The sequence below is a fragment of the Nipponia nippon genome, unplaced genomic scaffold (assembly GCF_047370975.1).
Source record: "Nipponia nippon isolate SJK-2023a ecotype South Korea unplaced genomic scaffold, ASM4737097v1 scaffold_14, whole genome shotgun sequence".
In the NCBI taxonomy this organism is placed as follows: Eukaryota; Metazoa; Chordata; class Aves; order Pelecaniformes; family Threskiornithidae; genus Nipponia; species Nipponia nippon.
The window spans coordinates 9,480,217-9,497,600 of record NW_028262330.1 but is presented as its reverse complement, the minus strand read 5'-3'; positions in this window follow the sequence as shown (position 1 = coordinate 9,497,600).

The following is a 17,384-nucleotide window of genomic DNA, read 5'->3' as shown; positions in this document are numbered from 1 at the left end:
TTCAGACCCGCTTGTCCCGCTAATGAAGTGTTGGATTGTCTTTCTAGCTCTCGTGCTTTTTGGGGTGTCCCTCTATGGGACAGCTGACACATGGGGTGTTTTTGTTTTGTTTTTTTTTTTTTTAAAGGAGGAAAAAAACCCCCAAACCCAAGCCCTGAAACCTTGAACTTCGAAAGAAAATACATGTGCCGAGTTGTGCAAACAGCGCGTGGTGTGCCAGGGGTGACCAGGCTGCGTGAGCCAGCTGGGCCGTGGGCTGGCGAGAGCCTGTCCCGGCGGCTGGGCCCTGCCTTTGTACGCGGCAAACGACAGGGCCAAGCTGGGAGGATGCTCAGCGTCTGCAGTACGGAACGGGGACAGCGTTTCCTGCAGATTAGACAACTAAATGTACAAAGTATTTTATAAACCTGTGACTGCCCGTGAGACCACCAACAAACGAGTCGGGGGAAGGCAGTGATCTTAGATGAGGCAGGAGAACAGTATTTGCAGTGTTGTCTGAATCTCAAATATATGGCTGAGTAAATTAACCCATGAGTAAACAAACCCCAAACTGTGGAAATCTTCACATGGCTACTGCAATGTGATTCCCATTTCCATTATGCCTGGAATTTAATGGACTGCTGAAGTTTGACCAAAAGGCATTTCTTGTGTCAAAATGAAAAATTACAGATCAAAAGGGTGACTTTGCAGACAAACATATCGATCTAAAGCCTGGGTGACACAGACTTCCTGGAAGAGAGCCCAGAAGCATGTCTGTGTTTAAAGTCAAATGGCTGTAGCCTTTTACCACTGATGAATAAAAAATGTTTTTGTCTGCATGCCGAAGGCTCAAGCAGAAACAGAAATTACTCGATTTGTTCTGCTGGAGGAGCAGGTACGTGTTTGCGAATAGTAATCCATTGAATGCTGCAGTAGTCAATAATTTAAAAAATGACAGTGAGGTACGAAATAAGATTTTTTTTTTTTTTTTGCCTGAGAACTCCATTTATGGCAACTGTAGGAAAGGCAAAGTGAGTCTCCTCATTCTGTGTCCAAGGGGCAGTGTTACTGGTGTCCCCTTCCCTAGAAACATGAGGTGCGGAGCAGTTGTGAAGATCCTCCGTGAGGATTCCAGTTGTATTTTTGCTTTGGTACAGGAGTAGCAACTCTTACAGAGGTCCGGTCCTGAGGGTGCTACTGTCATCTATAATTTGATGCTAATGAAAGGTCCAGGTGTGCCTCCCTGACCAGGATGAATGAAGCGGTCAGCCCCGCATGCTGCTGCTGCTCCCCTAAGAGCAAGGTGTAATGTCATGAGTGATGGCAGCGGGATTTCGTGACTGAGCTCTGTGGGCACCCAGGAGAGGGAGTGGGAGTCCTTGCTGCCGTGCTGGCATAATGTGGAGCAGTGCTCGGTGCCTTGGTTTCCTAAGGGAACCTGTGAAAACAGAATTTAAATGGAAAAAGTGGTGCTGAATGGCAGCAACCACTTCTGTGAATCCCAGGAGATGCCAGCTGACACTCCAGGCAGTGTCTGAAATGAACTGCAATTATGCAGGGGAGGAGGAGCAAGAGGGATGGATGGGAGATTTCTAATCTCAGCTCCTCCACAGTCAGTTTAACCTCAGCAGCACGGGGCCTGCTGGTCACAGAAGCCCTGCTCCTCTCCCTCTTTCTCTCTCAGGTGCTTATTCGTGTTTCTGACTGTAAACTGCATGAAAGAAAGAGGCTCAGAGCCCAGGCCTGGAAGGTTTGTGCACGGGGCTTCTCCTTATCCGTGTGAGTACCCTCTTGCATTTACCACTAAGTGAAGCTTACTGCAGTAAGCAAGCTGTTGCAGGATGAAGGGCAGTAACATGAGTATAGCTTTTATTATGACCTTGCTGTACATTGAAAAAAAATTACATTGGAGCTGATGAAATTATGTTTGTAAATGCAGTGCCATGGGAGCAGAGTCAGATGTTGGATTAATACAGCTTCTGAACTATTAGTCCTCATATGAATCTCATGTTATGGAGAGTAATTTCCTTTGCTTTCAGCACAATACAGCTCCACTGGCCTGGTGATTATGGTGACAAAGCCAGGCTTTAGAGTCCAGCCTGAGACATCATGTCCGCAGTGCAAAAACCATCAACCCCAAACAGGACAAGAGGCAAAGGGCACCAACTGAAACACAGGAGGTTCCGTCTGAACATCAGGAAACACTTTTTCAAGTGAGGGTGACCGAGCACGGGAAGAGGTTGCACATGGAGGTTGTGGAGTCTCCATCCTTGGAGATATTCAAAAGCCATCTGGACGCAGTCCTGGGCAGCCTTCTTTAGGTGACTCTGCTTGAGCAGGGGGTGGACCAGATGACCTCCAGAGGTCCCTTCCAACCTCAACCATTCTGTGATTCTGTGAAACTCCTTTGCCCTTAACGTTTGTACTGTTTGCTGCTACCTGAAAGACATGGGTCAAACCTGCCCCTGTACTAACAGCAGCGGCTTCTTCAGGGTGATGCTCCCTGTGACTGTGACCTGCGTTCTCATTTGTGGCAGCAATAATTCAAACTGTAGTGCTGAGTTGGTACAATCATCTAAGTTAAAGAATTTAAACTGTATAGGAATTCAAGGCAAGGACAACCTAATATAGAATTTAATGTTTACTGTCTTTGAAGAAGCTATAATAAACTTAGACGGGAAGCTCAAGAAAGAGATGGAGCAATCAGCTAGCATTGCGAATATGTTAGAGGGTTCTTGGGAGCCCCAGCCTGAAACTGTTGTATGTTATTGCTGGGCACTGTGGCCATCAGTTGAACCCAGATAGTCATAAGAGTTTGATGGCATTGTGCAGTTTGCACTGTCGCAGCCTCATTGGGATTGTGAGGATTGTGCATCTGAATTGATGGAATCCCTGTCACTGATTTCACAGGGATTGTACCCAAGTTCAAACACTTTTTTCGGTATAGGAAAAGGAAAGCAGAAGGCATGTTAGGCTTTACTGGGTTTAAAGCCTCATTTCACACTCCCAGTGTGTAGACGGGAGGAATAGTACTGTGGCGGCATCTTTAATTTTAAGAAAGCGTCTTGTATAATCCTGTGAACACTGTCCCCTCTAGCAGTCACTGCAGTGCCTTGGTGCCCATGTAAGACCTGTGCAGGGAGAAATGAGCTCCCGCTCCGAGCCCGCTGCCTGTTAGCCTCTGCTTGAGCTGAATTCCTGACTCCTGTCCTTTCATCACTCCGGGCCCAACCGAAAGAGTACTTGCGAGCTACCAAATATAGAATGCGTGCAGCCTATTTCACAACTGGAACTTGCAAATGCTGGAGTGGATTTCATGGACTGAAGCCCCCCAGGGAGGCAGCATTACAGTAAATAATGTTAGTGCATTTGTTTAATCCCTGGGGATTGTGGAACATAGGATTAAAGTGGGCTAAGGGGATTTCCCCTTTGACAGCTGCTCCTCTGTGCACAAACACACACACACAATTTTTTTATATGTAACTTGTTCAGCCCCAAAGAATTTCAACTGCATATGGCACTGTGCATAACATGACCGTTGTTTCCACATCTGGTTACACATATCTGTCTCCCCCAGTAATTGTCTTTAATAGACACAATTGGGATGAGGTAGTTGTACTAAGAAGAGACATAGCTCTGTGTTTGAACAGGAAACCATTATTTCTGAGCTTAATCATAGCTCGTTAGTCCTGTGATTTTCTCCTCTCCCCCATATACACACAAGCACACATGCTTTAAATACGAAGGCCGCGTTTGTGGTGGGGCATTCATCTTGTATTGACAATTTGCCAGAGGTTCTTTGGACGGGCAGAGCCTTGGCCAGTGAGCAGAGAACCAGACCATGTCTGCGGTGACAGGAGGCTGGAGCTCACTGGCGTTATGTGGGTGCTCAGAGCTGAACAACCGGGTCGCAGTAAAGATCTCAGAAGGACTGCAGTTTCTATAAATCCTCAGTAGACTTGGCTGCTTGGTATTCCTGCAGAGGTACATGGGGTCAGGCCAGCTCCTTACAGTACATCCTATTTGCACATTTCAGAACTTTTAATCATAAACTTGCTATTCCTATTGTTCTGATTAAAAAAAAAAAAAAAAAAGATCTGACTCTGGGTCTCCGGCATGGATTCATATTTTCAAGTGAAGACCAGTGAATTTCATCCTGTGCCAGCAGTGGTGTTTCAATTCTTCCTCTCACTACATTGTCTTCAAGTTTAACTTCTTTGACAATCCAGTCTCTTTGTCAACAAGGTCTGATGCTGAAATACCAAGCTTTTGGCTACAAGCCACAGTTGCTTACATGCTGCTTAGTACCGCATGCTGGAAAGTTAACAAATCAATGGATCTACTTGCAGCGAAATGTATTGCCTAAGCATAGGCAGGATCGAGAAAGAAAAACTCAGATTAATGCCTGCATTCAGCTAGACCAAACTGCATCCACAGGCTCCAAGTGTGTCCCAGTCAGCAACATGCCGTCCAGTCTCCCACGCGCAGAAGCTCCCTCATGACTTCGGAGGTTATCACACCAGTCTTCCACTTTGTGAAGCCTTTGTGGAGTCCTATAAAGAAGCTACTACATCTGGTTCGTGGCTCTTGTAAAAATGTTTTCTTTTTTCCACACAGGGCTATTTTCAGAAGTGATAGAATCTATTGTTCCATAGTTATTGTTCTGGGCTATTGTTGGTCTAATGTTATTAATATATTAGCCCTTTGGCTGCCAAATGGCTTGAAACAAACTGCCTATGTTTATTTTTAGAATTGTGAAAGTTGTGATGCTTTACAACTTGATATGCTTGTGATTACATCTGAACTGAATGCAGAGTTGATCTTCTTCCCAGCTCCCATCCAGAGAGGGGCTGTAGTCATGCATTCCCAGCACACAGGTTCTGCACACCATGGAGAGCAGCCAGCAGGTATTTGTGAGAGGAGATGAAGTCCACAGACGTGACCTTCTCAGGTAGGGAAGTACCTCCTGCCAAGGGGAGACTTCCCTGACATGTGCCGTATCCAGTTACCACCAAGGGACTGCCAGTGCTGTCAGTGGAAGTGGGAGTGGGCTGCCAGCAGCTGAGCGCATCTCGTGGGACTGGGCTCCCTGCATAGGAGCTCCCGCTGGGCAAAAATGTTGTGTGACAGTCTTGCCCTGCTCTCATGGAAATTAAGAGGTGCTTCACATCAGTACCAGCGGGGGCAAGATGAAGACAAGAGGCAACATGTATGAGGCTGCTGAAAATAGCAAATTAAACAGTTGGTCAGGACATCAGCTACGCAGTATGCCATCAGCTTAATTAGGAAGAAACGTCTCCATTCCCTGGCTCGTGCTCTTCCTTCCATACACGTAGGTACATTATTTGCTATGAATTTATTGTGCTCAGCATTGGTCTGTGTTGTTATGAGCAACTCTTTGATACAGCCAAAGAGGAAGAACGCGGGGGGGGGGGGGGGAGAATGAGAATAAGAGGTTGGCAGATGTAACTTGTAGTCTCTCTAAAAGTAAGTCTCTTAATTTCTAAAAGCTGTTGAAGCCTTTTCTTGTTCAACCCAAGTGATTTCTGCAGCATCCACGCCCTTCACCAGAAGAAAGGTTAGTGTCTTTTACAGTTTTTTGAAGTCTTCATTTCTACCAGTACTTACTGGGCATCATTGCTGCAGAACAAATTCCTGGGTGTCACCATTCCAGCTGATCCGGAAATTCTTCATTTCTGTACCTTCTGCCAGTACGTCTTAGTTCCAAAATGCTCATACAACTTCTTCCCTCTTTCAAACCTTTTTGCCCATGGTCCATGATTCACTTTGCATTGGGAGCTTGCTACTGTTGGTTTTAAACTACTGTTGGTTTTAAACATCATGTTCCTAGACTCTAAATATTCATCAGGCTTCCAGCCAAGGAACACGTTCTTCTGTGTAGAGGATGGCTCTGTGGTGTTGATCGAGAAGAGCAGTTACGTGACAGATCAGTTCAAGTCGTCTCTGTCTCATTCTATCCACGCAAGCCGGTAGAGGCACTTGCCACATCCATAACGATGCTGGTACCACAAATCCCTGAGCACGCAAAGGCTTCTAGCGCAGCCTGCATACACATGGCTGTCTTACGTGGCTTCTGTGTACGCAGAAAAAAAATCCAGTGTAGACAGCAGAGATGTGCATTTGTGTCCTGCTGAACCCAAATATTTAAAAGAGGATGCTGGCTTTGATTTTTGTTAGCTTTAGCTCCTGAAGCCCAGTTTGGAGCTTCTTGCTCAGCTGAGGTTTTCCTGCCAGGTACAGGAGATGTGATGGAGACATTCCCATGCGTTGGTAATCCTCTCCCATCAACGGGAGCTCATTCTAGTCTGCCTCTCTTGTGGGCCAGCTGCTCAACTCGATGGAGCTGTGTTCCTGCTGTGATCTTCAGTGAACATCACCTTGGCTGCTGACATCTCGCAGGAACAGTGAGTGATGTCCTTCCTCTTTGTAGGACAAAAACCTCGCGAGCCATCCCCTGTGTTTCTGATGGTTCCAACGTCCTGCTGGACAGGTCACTGCTTCGCTATCGCGCCGGAATAAGCTGTCCCGGGGTATGGGCATGCAAAGAACTAAAGCTCTCTGTGCTATGCGTGTGTTTTGTCCCGTTTTCCACAGTTTGGTGTTCGGAGGATCTGTGGCAAAGACTAAAGGGAGGTGCAGTAACTGTCCAGCCCCCTGTAACCTGCGGGCAGGGCCTGCACGTGCCGGGTTGTTACCCAAAGCCTATAAAAGTGTAATTCCAAAAAGTCCAGAAAGCTCAAAAACATGAGGCAGGTGAGGATGTGCAGAGAGGTAATGTAAGAGCGAAAAGCAGGAAGAAAGTAAATTTTCTTTTTCATAGCATTTCAGCTGTCCCTTCTGACTTGACCTCACATTACTGAGGGCCTTGTGGTATTTTCTTAAAACACTTTTTTAGCTGAGTGTGTACGTGAACGAGTGGGTCTTTACAGAGCCTGTATAGCCTGCGTGCATCGTATAGCTGTAGTTCCCGCACAGGTTTTCCCAGTCGTACAGGTGTGTTCACCCAGCCTTGCTGGGTATGTAAATGACAAGAGGCAGAGCATGTCCTCGGCAGCCCGCGACAGACACAAGGTGTCCGCATGGCTACTTCGAGGCATGCGGGAGAAGGCGGGACGCACCGGGACGCGCGGAGGGAGACGCTGGCTGCGAGCAGAGGCGGCGCGGAGAGCGTGCGGGGCAGCGCTGTGCGGGGCAGCGCTGTGCGGGGCGATCCCCAGGCCTTGCAGCGCGGCTCCCAGCGTCTCCAGCGGCGCAGGGCAGGGAGGCGCCGGCGGCTCCGCAGCGCAGCCCAGCAGCCGCGCCCGCCCCGCCGGCCCCGCTCCGCCGCGCTCCCGACGCGCTCCCGGGCGGCAGCCGCGGCGGGCGGGGAGCGGCCGCCAGGGGGCGCCCTCCGCCCTCGGTGGGCGGCGGGGCGCGGGCCGGCGCGGCGGGGCTGCCCCGGCGGAGGCGCCGGCGGGAGGAGCGCGGGGCGGGCGGGAGCCGGCGGCGGCGGGAGGGCGGCGGGGGCCGCGGCGCCCATTTCCTGGCGGGTGCGGGGCCGGATGGGCCGGCGGAGCGGCGGGGAGGGCAGGGGGTGGGGAGGGCAGCCCGGGAGAGCCTCCGGATCCGCCGAGCTGGGCTGCCGCGGGAGCTGCCCGGCGCAGGGGTGGGGACTGGCCGCTTCCTTAAACGGCGCGGGAGCGGCGGAGCGGGCCCGCACCCGCACCGCCCCGCTGCGACCGGCCGCGCCGACCCTCCCGGGACGCGCCCGCAACACGTGGAGCAAACTTTCGAGGGATGCGTGCCTGCCGCCGGACAGCAACTCCGCCGCGTCGGGATCGCGCCTTAGTGCTGCGGGGAGCAGCTCGCCTCTGCCTGGTTTGATGGGTTTTGGGTGTTGGTTTTTGGTTTTTGGGTTGTTTTTGAATTTTTTCTGTTTGCTGCTTTTGGGTGTTTCGGGTTTTTTTTCTCTTTTCCCTGCTTCTCTGCCGCTCGTTGGGTCGGGACTTCTTAAGCTCGCTGGGGCAAACGCGGCGTTCGAAAAGCCGAGAGAAATGTTGCAATGTCCCTTGTGGCAACGAATTTTTTTTTTTTTTTTTACTTTTGCCTTTTGCAAGGGCAGAAAGGAAGGGTGGGAAAAATCCCAACGCGATCAATACCAGCTTAAATACCGCCCGCGAGGAGGTGGGCTGCGGGGCAGGAGGGGGCCCGCCGCTGCTCCCCGCTCGGTGCTCGGTCAGCCCGAGCCCTTCCTGCGCGCAGTCCCGAGGACCTGCGGGTCTGGGGAGCGGAGGCGGCCGCGGGGTCCCCCCGGAGCCCCTTTCCCGTACTCCCTGCTCGCTCGGAGCAGGTAACGGAGGAGCTCGGGCTTTTCTGGCCGTTTGAACCGTACGGGGTGTTTTCGCTTCCCCCCTCCCCGTGTACGAAGTTCCCGCAGGAGCGGGCTCGGGCTCGGCGGTGCCGAGTCACGATGCGCTGCGGGGCCCGGCCCGAGGTGCGGGGCTGGCTCCGGGGCGTCCGCGGCTCCGGCCGCCTCGCCCCGCCGCGGGCCCGGCCAGCTCGCAAGTCCGGGGAGGGGGCGGCGCGGATCGCTGCCTCCCCCGGCCGGGGGCGGTGGCTGCCGCCGATGGGGGGTGGCCCCGCTCCGGCGGGGTCCCCGGTGGCCCCGGGGCGGCGGCCGGGGGCTCCGCGCTGACGGCGGGCACCGGCCGGAGAGAGGAGTTAATTGAAATAGTAATAAGAAATCGCAGCCTGCGCCTGATCGGCGAGTTGAGGGCTGGGTCTTTGCGGGCGAGATGAGAGGTTTGTGTCTTCAACTGGCCTACAAAGTCCCAGTTCTCGGCTCCCAGGACCTGCCGGGCTCGCAGCGGGCGAAGACGGAGCGCGGCGGCGCCGCTCCCGCCGGGACGCGGGGGCCCGGCCCGGCACCGGCGGGCGTTGCCGGGGCGGCCCTTGCCGGCGTGCCCGGTCCCGCGGCTCTCCTGCGGGGCCGCCGGGTGCCCCCGGCTCGCCGCGGGCGGGCCCTAGGGCGAGGACGGGGCTGGTTCTCCGCGAACCGTAAGTGCATTTTGTTCTCTTCCACCTCTGACAGGGCCTTAAACGTGCGCGTCTTGTGCCGGCGCTGGCGGCCGCCCCCGCCGCTTCCCCGCGGCCCCGACGTGCCCGGCCGCGGCCGGTGCCCGGCCCTGCCGTGGGGAGCGCGCCCGGGTTTCGCTCCTGCAAGGCCATGTGCAGCCTCCTCGCCGCTTTCACTTTCAGAAAACACATCTGTTTTCTTTTTTCTCCCCCCTCTTTTTTTTTTTTTTTTTTTTTTTTAATAAATCTAGTCCCATACATACCAAGTGGCCTGGCTCCCGGTGATTCTCCTCTTATTCACCGAAGTGCTTTTACCTCCCACCCTTCCAGTGTTCCCTATTATTTGTCTTTGAGTTCGATTCGGCATGCTGCACTTCTGGAGACGCTGGTTTGTGCTCCTTCTTTGGGCACAGTACATATACAAGTCTGTGTGTGTATATTACTGTTTGCTTATAGAGCATTGTATTTATAACTTCTGTGCCCTCCTGTGTTATGTTACATTACATTTTAAGTTCTTAGATTAGAATTATTTTGAGGGTCCTCATAATTTTTTTGATCTATGTGGAGATGTTTTTACTTCTCTCTTGTAAAGTCAATGATACTGACCTAGAATAAGGAAAAAGGCCAAGTGGCAACAATATTCTCATGGCTAAGGTCTATAAAAGCAAACAGAAAATTAAAATCTTCCTGTGTGTTTTTTTGAGACACTTACAATTTAATTTTCTCTCTGATGTAGCATTGCAGGAGTCTACATTCTGCATGTGCGTACTCAGACGTTTACATGCTCCACACAACTTTTATGCTCTGATCCCATGAGATTTTTGCAAACAAACCCTGTTTTCAGTGCTATATTCTGTAGCATTTGCCCATAAAAATAACAATATTTACTTAGTGTTTCACAATTAGGAAAAATTTGCAAATGGTGTTAGAGCCCTGCATACTTTTTTCTTCTTCAGCCCTCTATATTGAAACACTCGTGCACAGCATACTAAAATGTATATTAATAGCTATTCCTCTGACATGCGTCGGGGCATACAGACCTTGATAGAGCAGAGTTATTCCCTGTGTGCAGTCCCTCAGTTGCCTGTTTGACTTCGGGGACAGCAGGCGCAGTCAGGTCTGCCTTGGGCCTATTCTCTTTCTAAACCTATCCATAAGTATTGGTTGGGAGCTTGCTTTGAAACCAAAATTTAAAGGAAAATTTTTTGCATGTTTCTTTTCCCCGCATGCCCGTTTTTCCAAAGAAATCTGCCTGGTGGCCACAAAAAGGAAAAGTATGTGGAAGTAAAGAGTAAAGGCAAAAATACTGCTACCCTTTTTGGAGAACGCCGTTAGAGACGGTTCTGCTGGCCTATTTGCAGCCCTCTTCTCCCTGCAGATCTGTAGCTCTTAACGAAATTAATCTGCAGTGAAATCATAGAAATCTGATTCTAATCATCCATCCTGGAACAAGACGGAGCTACAAGAAGACGAGCATAGTGTAAAAATACTTCAAGCACGCGGAGCCATATCATTAACATTAAAACCTGATGGTGTGAAAGGGGGGAATGGTTTCTGTGCCTTTTTAGCATGCTCCTTCCAGCTTCTTGTACAGCTTCTTAGGTATCGCTGGCAAGCAGCGATTTTTGTTGAGGTTGGTTGTGTTGCTGTTCAGGCTCTTGGACTAGCTGGTAGGCTAAACTGAAGTTTTCCCTTTCATAGGAGATTTTCTTAATTGTGGTTTGCTTTGTAAAGCTGGGTAAACTGCTGGGTTTAGCTTTTGCCAGGTTTAATACAATCTGGAATTTTTTTTTCCAGCAATAATTGGTTTCTTCCTGCCTTTAAGTAACTCTGGCAAGTTTTGTCCCCCCAAAATCCTATTTTGGAGCACTCCATAGCATAATTTGAGTTACTGTCTTTTGATAGGAGTGCATCATTCAAGATCCAGTCAAAGCCTGGCTTCTGTAGGGAGTGAGTGCTCAGCATTTTATGGTTATCAGGACTTGTTAAATGTGTTCATTTGAGCTTCCAACTCTGTAGTCCGTTTTAGAAATCTTCTTTCTTTCTTCTTAATGGCATTTGCCAAGGTGAAAGGACACATTTTTTTCAAGCAACATTCATCTGTTTGAACTAGCGTGAATGTAGTTGTTTATAGCTGCTAGAACTCTGTTGACAGACTTGCCGATACTAGGAATGTTTTTTTTCTCCATTCATCCACATTATTAACGATTATTTAGATCATAGCCGCACACACCGCATTGACGGGCGCTTTCCAACTTCGGTTTGTGCCCCAAAGAACGTACAGTGCAATACAGATGTATTTCTCAGCATCTGTTTTACACTGTTGAGTTTAAACATTCTCTCGGAATTAAAGTTCAGGCTGGAAGGGAGCATTCCCTCATGCCCCAAATGACTTTTTGTGGGTCAAATTACAAAGTAAAAATATTTTATTTTTAAATAATATTGCTCTGAAGGCTGGGTTGGGGGTAGGCCACGGTTTAGCACTCTCCGAATACTAAAGAAGATGGTTCAAGCTTCTGCTGCAAGTTGTGGACAAGCTCTTAAATTACTGTTTTAGCTCTGAAGCTTTCATAACGTCCTTTGCTCTCTGGGATGCAGAGTCAATTATTCCCCCCTTCCCCAGTTAATAATGGGGGCTTTGTTTTATTTTCACTTATAAACTTTATGCCTCTCTTGCTAATCTTTCTGTGTGTACAAATATGCTTTCTTCATCAGTCAGACTTGGCAATACTTAGGCCACGCTAAACTAGTTCTGGGCAGTACAGCAAGGCTCTCTATTTATCAGGGCCTTTCCGGGGAAGTTTATTACACTGTAGGAGTGACATTTTCAGCCTTCTGAAAGAGTTGGTAAATATTTGGCAGGTTTGACTCCTTCAACAAAAAAAGGGCCATATTTTATCTGTGATAAGGCCTGAAAGAAAACTGTCTAGGCATTAAGGGCTTGAGTTGTTGGGCAGAAGGGTGGGGTTCGTGCAGGATATTCTTTGAATTGCATTGAGTGAAGTCAAATGTTTGCCTGCAGTTTAGGAACCACTGTTCCTCTATGTTTGCAAATAGAGACCTTCAAGCCCGGGTTGTATTTTAAGTTGCAGGAGGACACAGAGCATAGCAAGCCTACGGTGTCTGGGTCGTTACAAATATATGTAATCAGGGGCAAGTTAGATTCAGACCATGCCTGGTATCGGCTCTGTTACTCAGTGCAGACCTCTCACAAAAGCCTGGGCATGCTTGTGTTAGAGCCTTGTACCCTTAGTGAGGACTAAATTTTCTAAGAGCGAAGCATCCAGCATGCACCCAGCTTGCAGATGGTTTCCCCTCGGCTCTTGGCCCCATCCACAGATGGCAGACCCTGAGCCCGGGGTGTGCTCTGTGCCAGCTCCCACTGCAGGCCAGCTCTTAAGCACACAGAGGCAAAGCAGACGTGGAAGAGAACGTGCTTTTCCCTTCCCACTGCTGGCCTGCTTGAGAAAATCCTTCCAGCTCCTGCTGATTTCATCACTTCCCTTCCTGGGGACCCAAAAGCGACAGATCCCAGTGGGCAGAGGAGGAGGGCAGAAGAGCCTGGAAGAGGCTGCAGGGTGGCTCGTGCTGGTCTGCAGGTGGGGACACCCCTCCGAGGCCTCAGCCGCTTCCTGCAGCCCGAGTGACATCCCTGTAAAATGAGAAAGATTGGTGGCATCTGCGTGGCTTTCACAAGGCACGGTGCTGTCTCCCTTTGCCGGGTATGGTCTTTGCTTGGTAGAGAGGTTTCCACTTTCTGCTGGGGTTCAGTTCCTTTGCGGGAGCGAGTGAGAAGGGGGTGTGTGTGCGTGTGGTGGTGCTAACGGGAGGATCCCAAAGAGGGGAGTGTCTGATGCTGGGGTAGGGAAACCCTTCCTTGCTGAAGGGCAGAACAGGTCTTTCAGATCCCATCACCGGTCTGTGCATTCGTGTGAACCTTGGTGTGAGCCAGCAACAGTGTGGAAAAGAAATCATGTGGCTGCAGAGTGAAGGAAATGAACCAGGGGTGATGCTGGTCCGGAGACCGCTTCCTCTTCCCTGCCTCACTGATGGACTAGGGACTCACGGCACATTTCTTTAGCACTGAATAATCAAAATATTTCCAACACATTGCTTGGTAGATTTGGTTTCATATATGCTTCTGGGATTTTATTTGGATCTTAGTGGCCTGTTGGTTTAGGAGGGTTAGGCTGTTGTTTTTTTCCCTTCTGTGGCAGCAGGCAACAGCCCTTTTGTTCTTCCTCTCCTTTGGCAGAAAGTCCTTCCCAGTGTCCTGAACATCCACGTGGGTGGATGATGTGCCCACATTCCATGGCATCATGCAGGATTTGAGTATTTTCCCAATACAGATTTGTTAGTGACACCATTTATAGGTCCAGGACTGGAGTCTTGACTCCTAGATTGTGCCTGCTAGTGTTGTCATTCATTATTATTATTTTAATTACAAAAAGTGTCCCATCTGACCAAGGCTTTGGAGTCTTGCTCAGACAGTTACAGTACAGTACTCAGACAGTTGCAGTGCAGATGACAGACCGCGGAGGAATGCACGCTGCTTTGGGCGTTATTTTGAGGAGCAAACGTTACCCTGAGCTGTCCGACCTGGTGAAAGGGTCAGTCCTGTGCAGCTGGAGGTACGGCAGCGTCTCTTCCCCTCCTTTTCCTGGTGAAATCTTGATTAAATGAAATAGTGACATACCAGTTCTTACAGCAGTTTTGAATCTCTCTAAATGCACTTTAATATTTTTTTTTTCTTGCAGTTCCAAGTATGGAATTTCCTCAAATTATAAAATTTGAAAGCAGATTTCATTCAGCAAGATCTTTTTGCATGATAACTTTTAAAACATGGCGAGGAACACAGTTTAAAACACTTAAATTTAATTCAATCAGCAGCCTGTAGGAACTAATCTACAAGCGGCCCAAAGGCCTTGCTAAAATTAGTCACGGTTTTATGTTTTTGGAAAAAAATGGGAAAAAAATCTTTAGGAGTGGCTCTGTTGTTTTACGAAGTACAGGGCTTTTAAGCGCGATACTGTCAATAGGGTTAAATTCAAATATGCAAGTGCAGTAGCTTAAGGAATAAATTCCAGAAGCTGTTTAACGCTCAGCTTTGTTACAGAGTGACGATCAGGTTGGGTTAGGCAGAATTGCCGTATGCTGAAACATCTGGAATAATATCACATTTCCCCAAAACGGAATTTTCTTTAAGAGCAGCAGCAATTGCTGATATTTGAGAGGGTGGAGCTAGCAGCAACTTACAAATGCTGGAAAATGAATTAAGAATTTATAGAGTGAAGTATTGAGACTTTGTCAGGAATCATGATTTTGATTTCGATCTCTTATTTAAAACATCAGCTAATTCTGAGAACTGGGACTTTCCAGGCTGCACTGGTTGGTAGGACAGTTTATGCTGGGGCCAGGAGCTTGGCTCCTTGGCACTTGGCTTTTTAGTCTTTTGATGAATTCCAGTGAAACAAGTTGTGGCGAACTGATCTGGAGCTTTGGAGCCAGAATATGCATGAAAAATCTTGTATGAAAAGAGAGATTGTTTCATAAAGAAGAATTTGAATGTAGCTCAGTTAAAATATGCTCGATTTAAAACTAAATGCTATTTTGATATTTTATGAAAGATAAAAGTTTCCTCAATTCTACCGTTACGGGTGTATTTTACACCTGAAGGATATTATAAAAGTAGATTTGAAGTCTCAGTTGCATTTAAAATGTTTTTTATTACAAAATCTGCTTTGACTACAAAGATATTTTGTATAATCGTGACTTCATCTGTTAATTTTGAAGGAAGTATTTCTGGAGGAGGAAAACATTCCCATGCAAATCTAACAGTGGTACAGAACAAGAAAGAGAAAGGTGCTTAATCACAGATGAGCTTGCCCATTTTAATATACCTTGGACCATAAAACCAAACAAATAATGTAACTTGGGAAAAACCTTCATCAGATATTTACAGTATGCAGGGTTTTTTCAGTGTTGTGGATTATTCAGCAATACAGTTAATGGTATTTTACATATTGCTCTCAATATATTAAGAGTGTCTGTTTCACGTGAGCTATCGTATGCACCCAAAAATCAGCTTGAAGCTACATTTTAAAAACAACTTACACTTTTTTTTTAAACAATTGCACTGAACAACGAAATTCAGCTGAGTAACATAAGCTGAATTTCTTAAATCTGAGTTAGTAAAGAGCTTCCAAAACTTCATCCAAAATAGATTGTAACAAAGGAGCAGAACTTCACTGAATCAGTTCACCATGTTTGTTAGCTGTGACTCGTGCTACGCTGAGATTAGAATTACGTTACTCCAAGTCTCAGCCTAAATTTAGCTCCAGGATTCACATACTGCACTCGCTTCATTGGAAGAGTTTGGTTCACATGTAGCATATTCGAGCCTCTCCTTGGGGAATAAATTATAGCCTGAATGAGAACATTCACACACATTTATGACATTAATGCTATATGCAGTCGGAGGTGCTGCATGCATTCAGCCTGCAGAACTAATACTATCGCTGGTCTTTTCAGGACTTTGTTTAATATCTGTTTCAATGGCCATTAAGGGCAGTGAGACACAATGAAATGACATTTTTTCTGACAATGTTTCCTTGCAGAGATTTTTGCAAATATAGTAATAAGCTTCTCACTTTAGAATTTCCACTGGAGTGAATTCTTTCCCCCCCGCAACCCAGCCCCATGTGAGTGACTGCACTTGTGTAGCGAGTTGTTTCACATGCCCCAAATAAAAATGTAATAAATCCAGAGTAAGGAAAATGCTTATGAGCCAGTTTAAGGTGTTATGTAATACTAGTTACATAAAGATTTGGATGTCTTTATACTTTCAAGATGTTATTGCCTTCAGAAAGAACACAAACTGTAGTTTCATTTCAAGAAATCTGATGGGAGCTTAATCTTAAAATATAAATTGGGCTTGTGGATTGTCTACATCACAGAATGAATTTACAGCTCTCCAAAGAAACAGCAGGTGTGCCCATTGCTAAATAAAACATCTCCCGTGAGCCGGTGGAGACACCCTGATCTGCACCAGCTCAGGATTTGTCCCGTACTCTAATTTTGGTGACTGGCAATGTTTTTGGATGAACAGCCATGAGCATTTCTATCATGTTCATAAACGTTTGGAAAATCTGTAACTTTCAAACCTTTTCTAACTTTGAAGTGCATTTTCCAAATGGAAATATTTTATAACTAGCTAGCTACCGGTGTTACATTAATGCTAAATTATGATCAGTTGCTTCCAGGCAGCAAGCAGAGGTTTAAGTGCTTAAAAATACATATAATGAAGCTGTTGCAAAGCGCAGCAGGCTGTGCTGTAAGTTGGTGTAAATGGGCGTGAGTGTTCACTGCAGTGGAGTTGCACTGATTTATTCCCCTGAAGTCCTGACCTGATGGGCCACAAGCATAAGCAGTGCTTTTTAGAGACCCCGCTCCCACAGCCAGGGTCTCACCCAGGAGGGAGGATTTGCATGAGGGCTGCCTGTGCCTCTCTTGCATGTGGCCTGGGCGGAGCACAGGAGGTGAACGGGATGGACACGGTGACTGAGCTCTTCTCTCTTCTCTGCTTTCCCCCTTGGGTAAAGCCACACTTGGAAGGAAACACTTTAGTCCAGGTGAAAGAAATGTAGTACATCCCAGTGCAGCTTCCAGAAATAATCTCCCACCAGAATGATTTCCACAGCAACTAAAGATATGGACAAATACTTTTTTTTTTTTTTGTGTGTTAAATGAAATGTGCTACAACTTCACTACTCCAGGCATGGCTTTGAGTGTAATCAGCACTGCTGAGCTGTTATCTGACAGCCAGGAAGGAAAACAGCTGAAAATAAAAGCGAAACTGAGTACCTTACATTGATTATGGTGGCTGACCTGAAGTCAAATGAAAAAGAGCACCAGGCAGCAGGGAGTGGGCAGAAAAGGCACGGGGTTTCCACACTCAGCCTAGTCTTGCCAGCCAGTCCTGGTGCCTGCTGCTTACAGTCTGTGATGTCCATACTCTGTCAGGGCCGAAGGAAAAACACCCGCGTATGCCCACAGAAAGTACTCTGAGTCCAGCTCTGACAAACCAAAACCTTATTAATCACAGCAGGGGTAGGAGCAAGGCCTCTTGTTCATTAATGGTATTTTTGAAGTGACAGAATTTCCCCCTTTCCCAAGCATTTCATGCGCACCCTGTGCAGTATGGAATAGCAGTGATAAATCTGGACACTGGTAGAGCTTTGACAACACCTCATTCTCATTAAAGTATCTCATTAAAAGTATCTGGCAAAATGGTTCCTAATTCACCTAGGATGGAGTTCAGTTACCTTTAG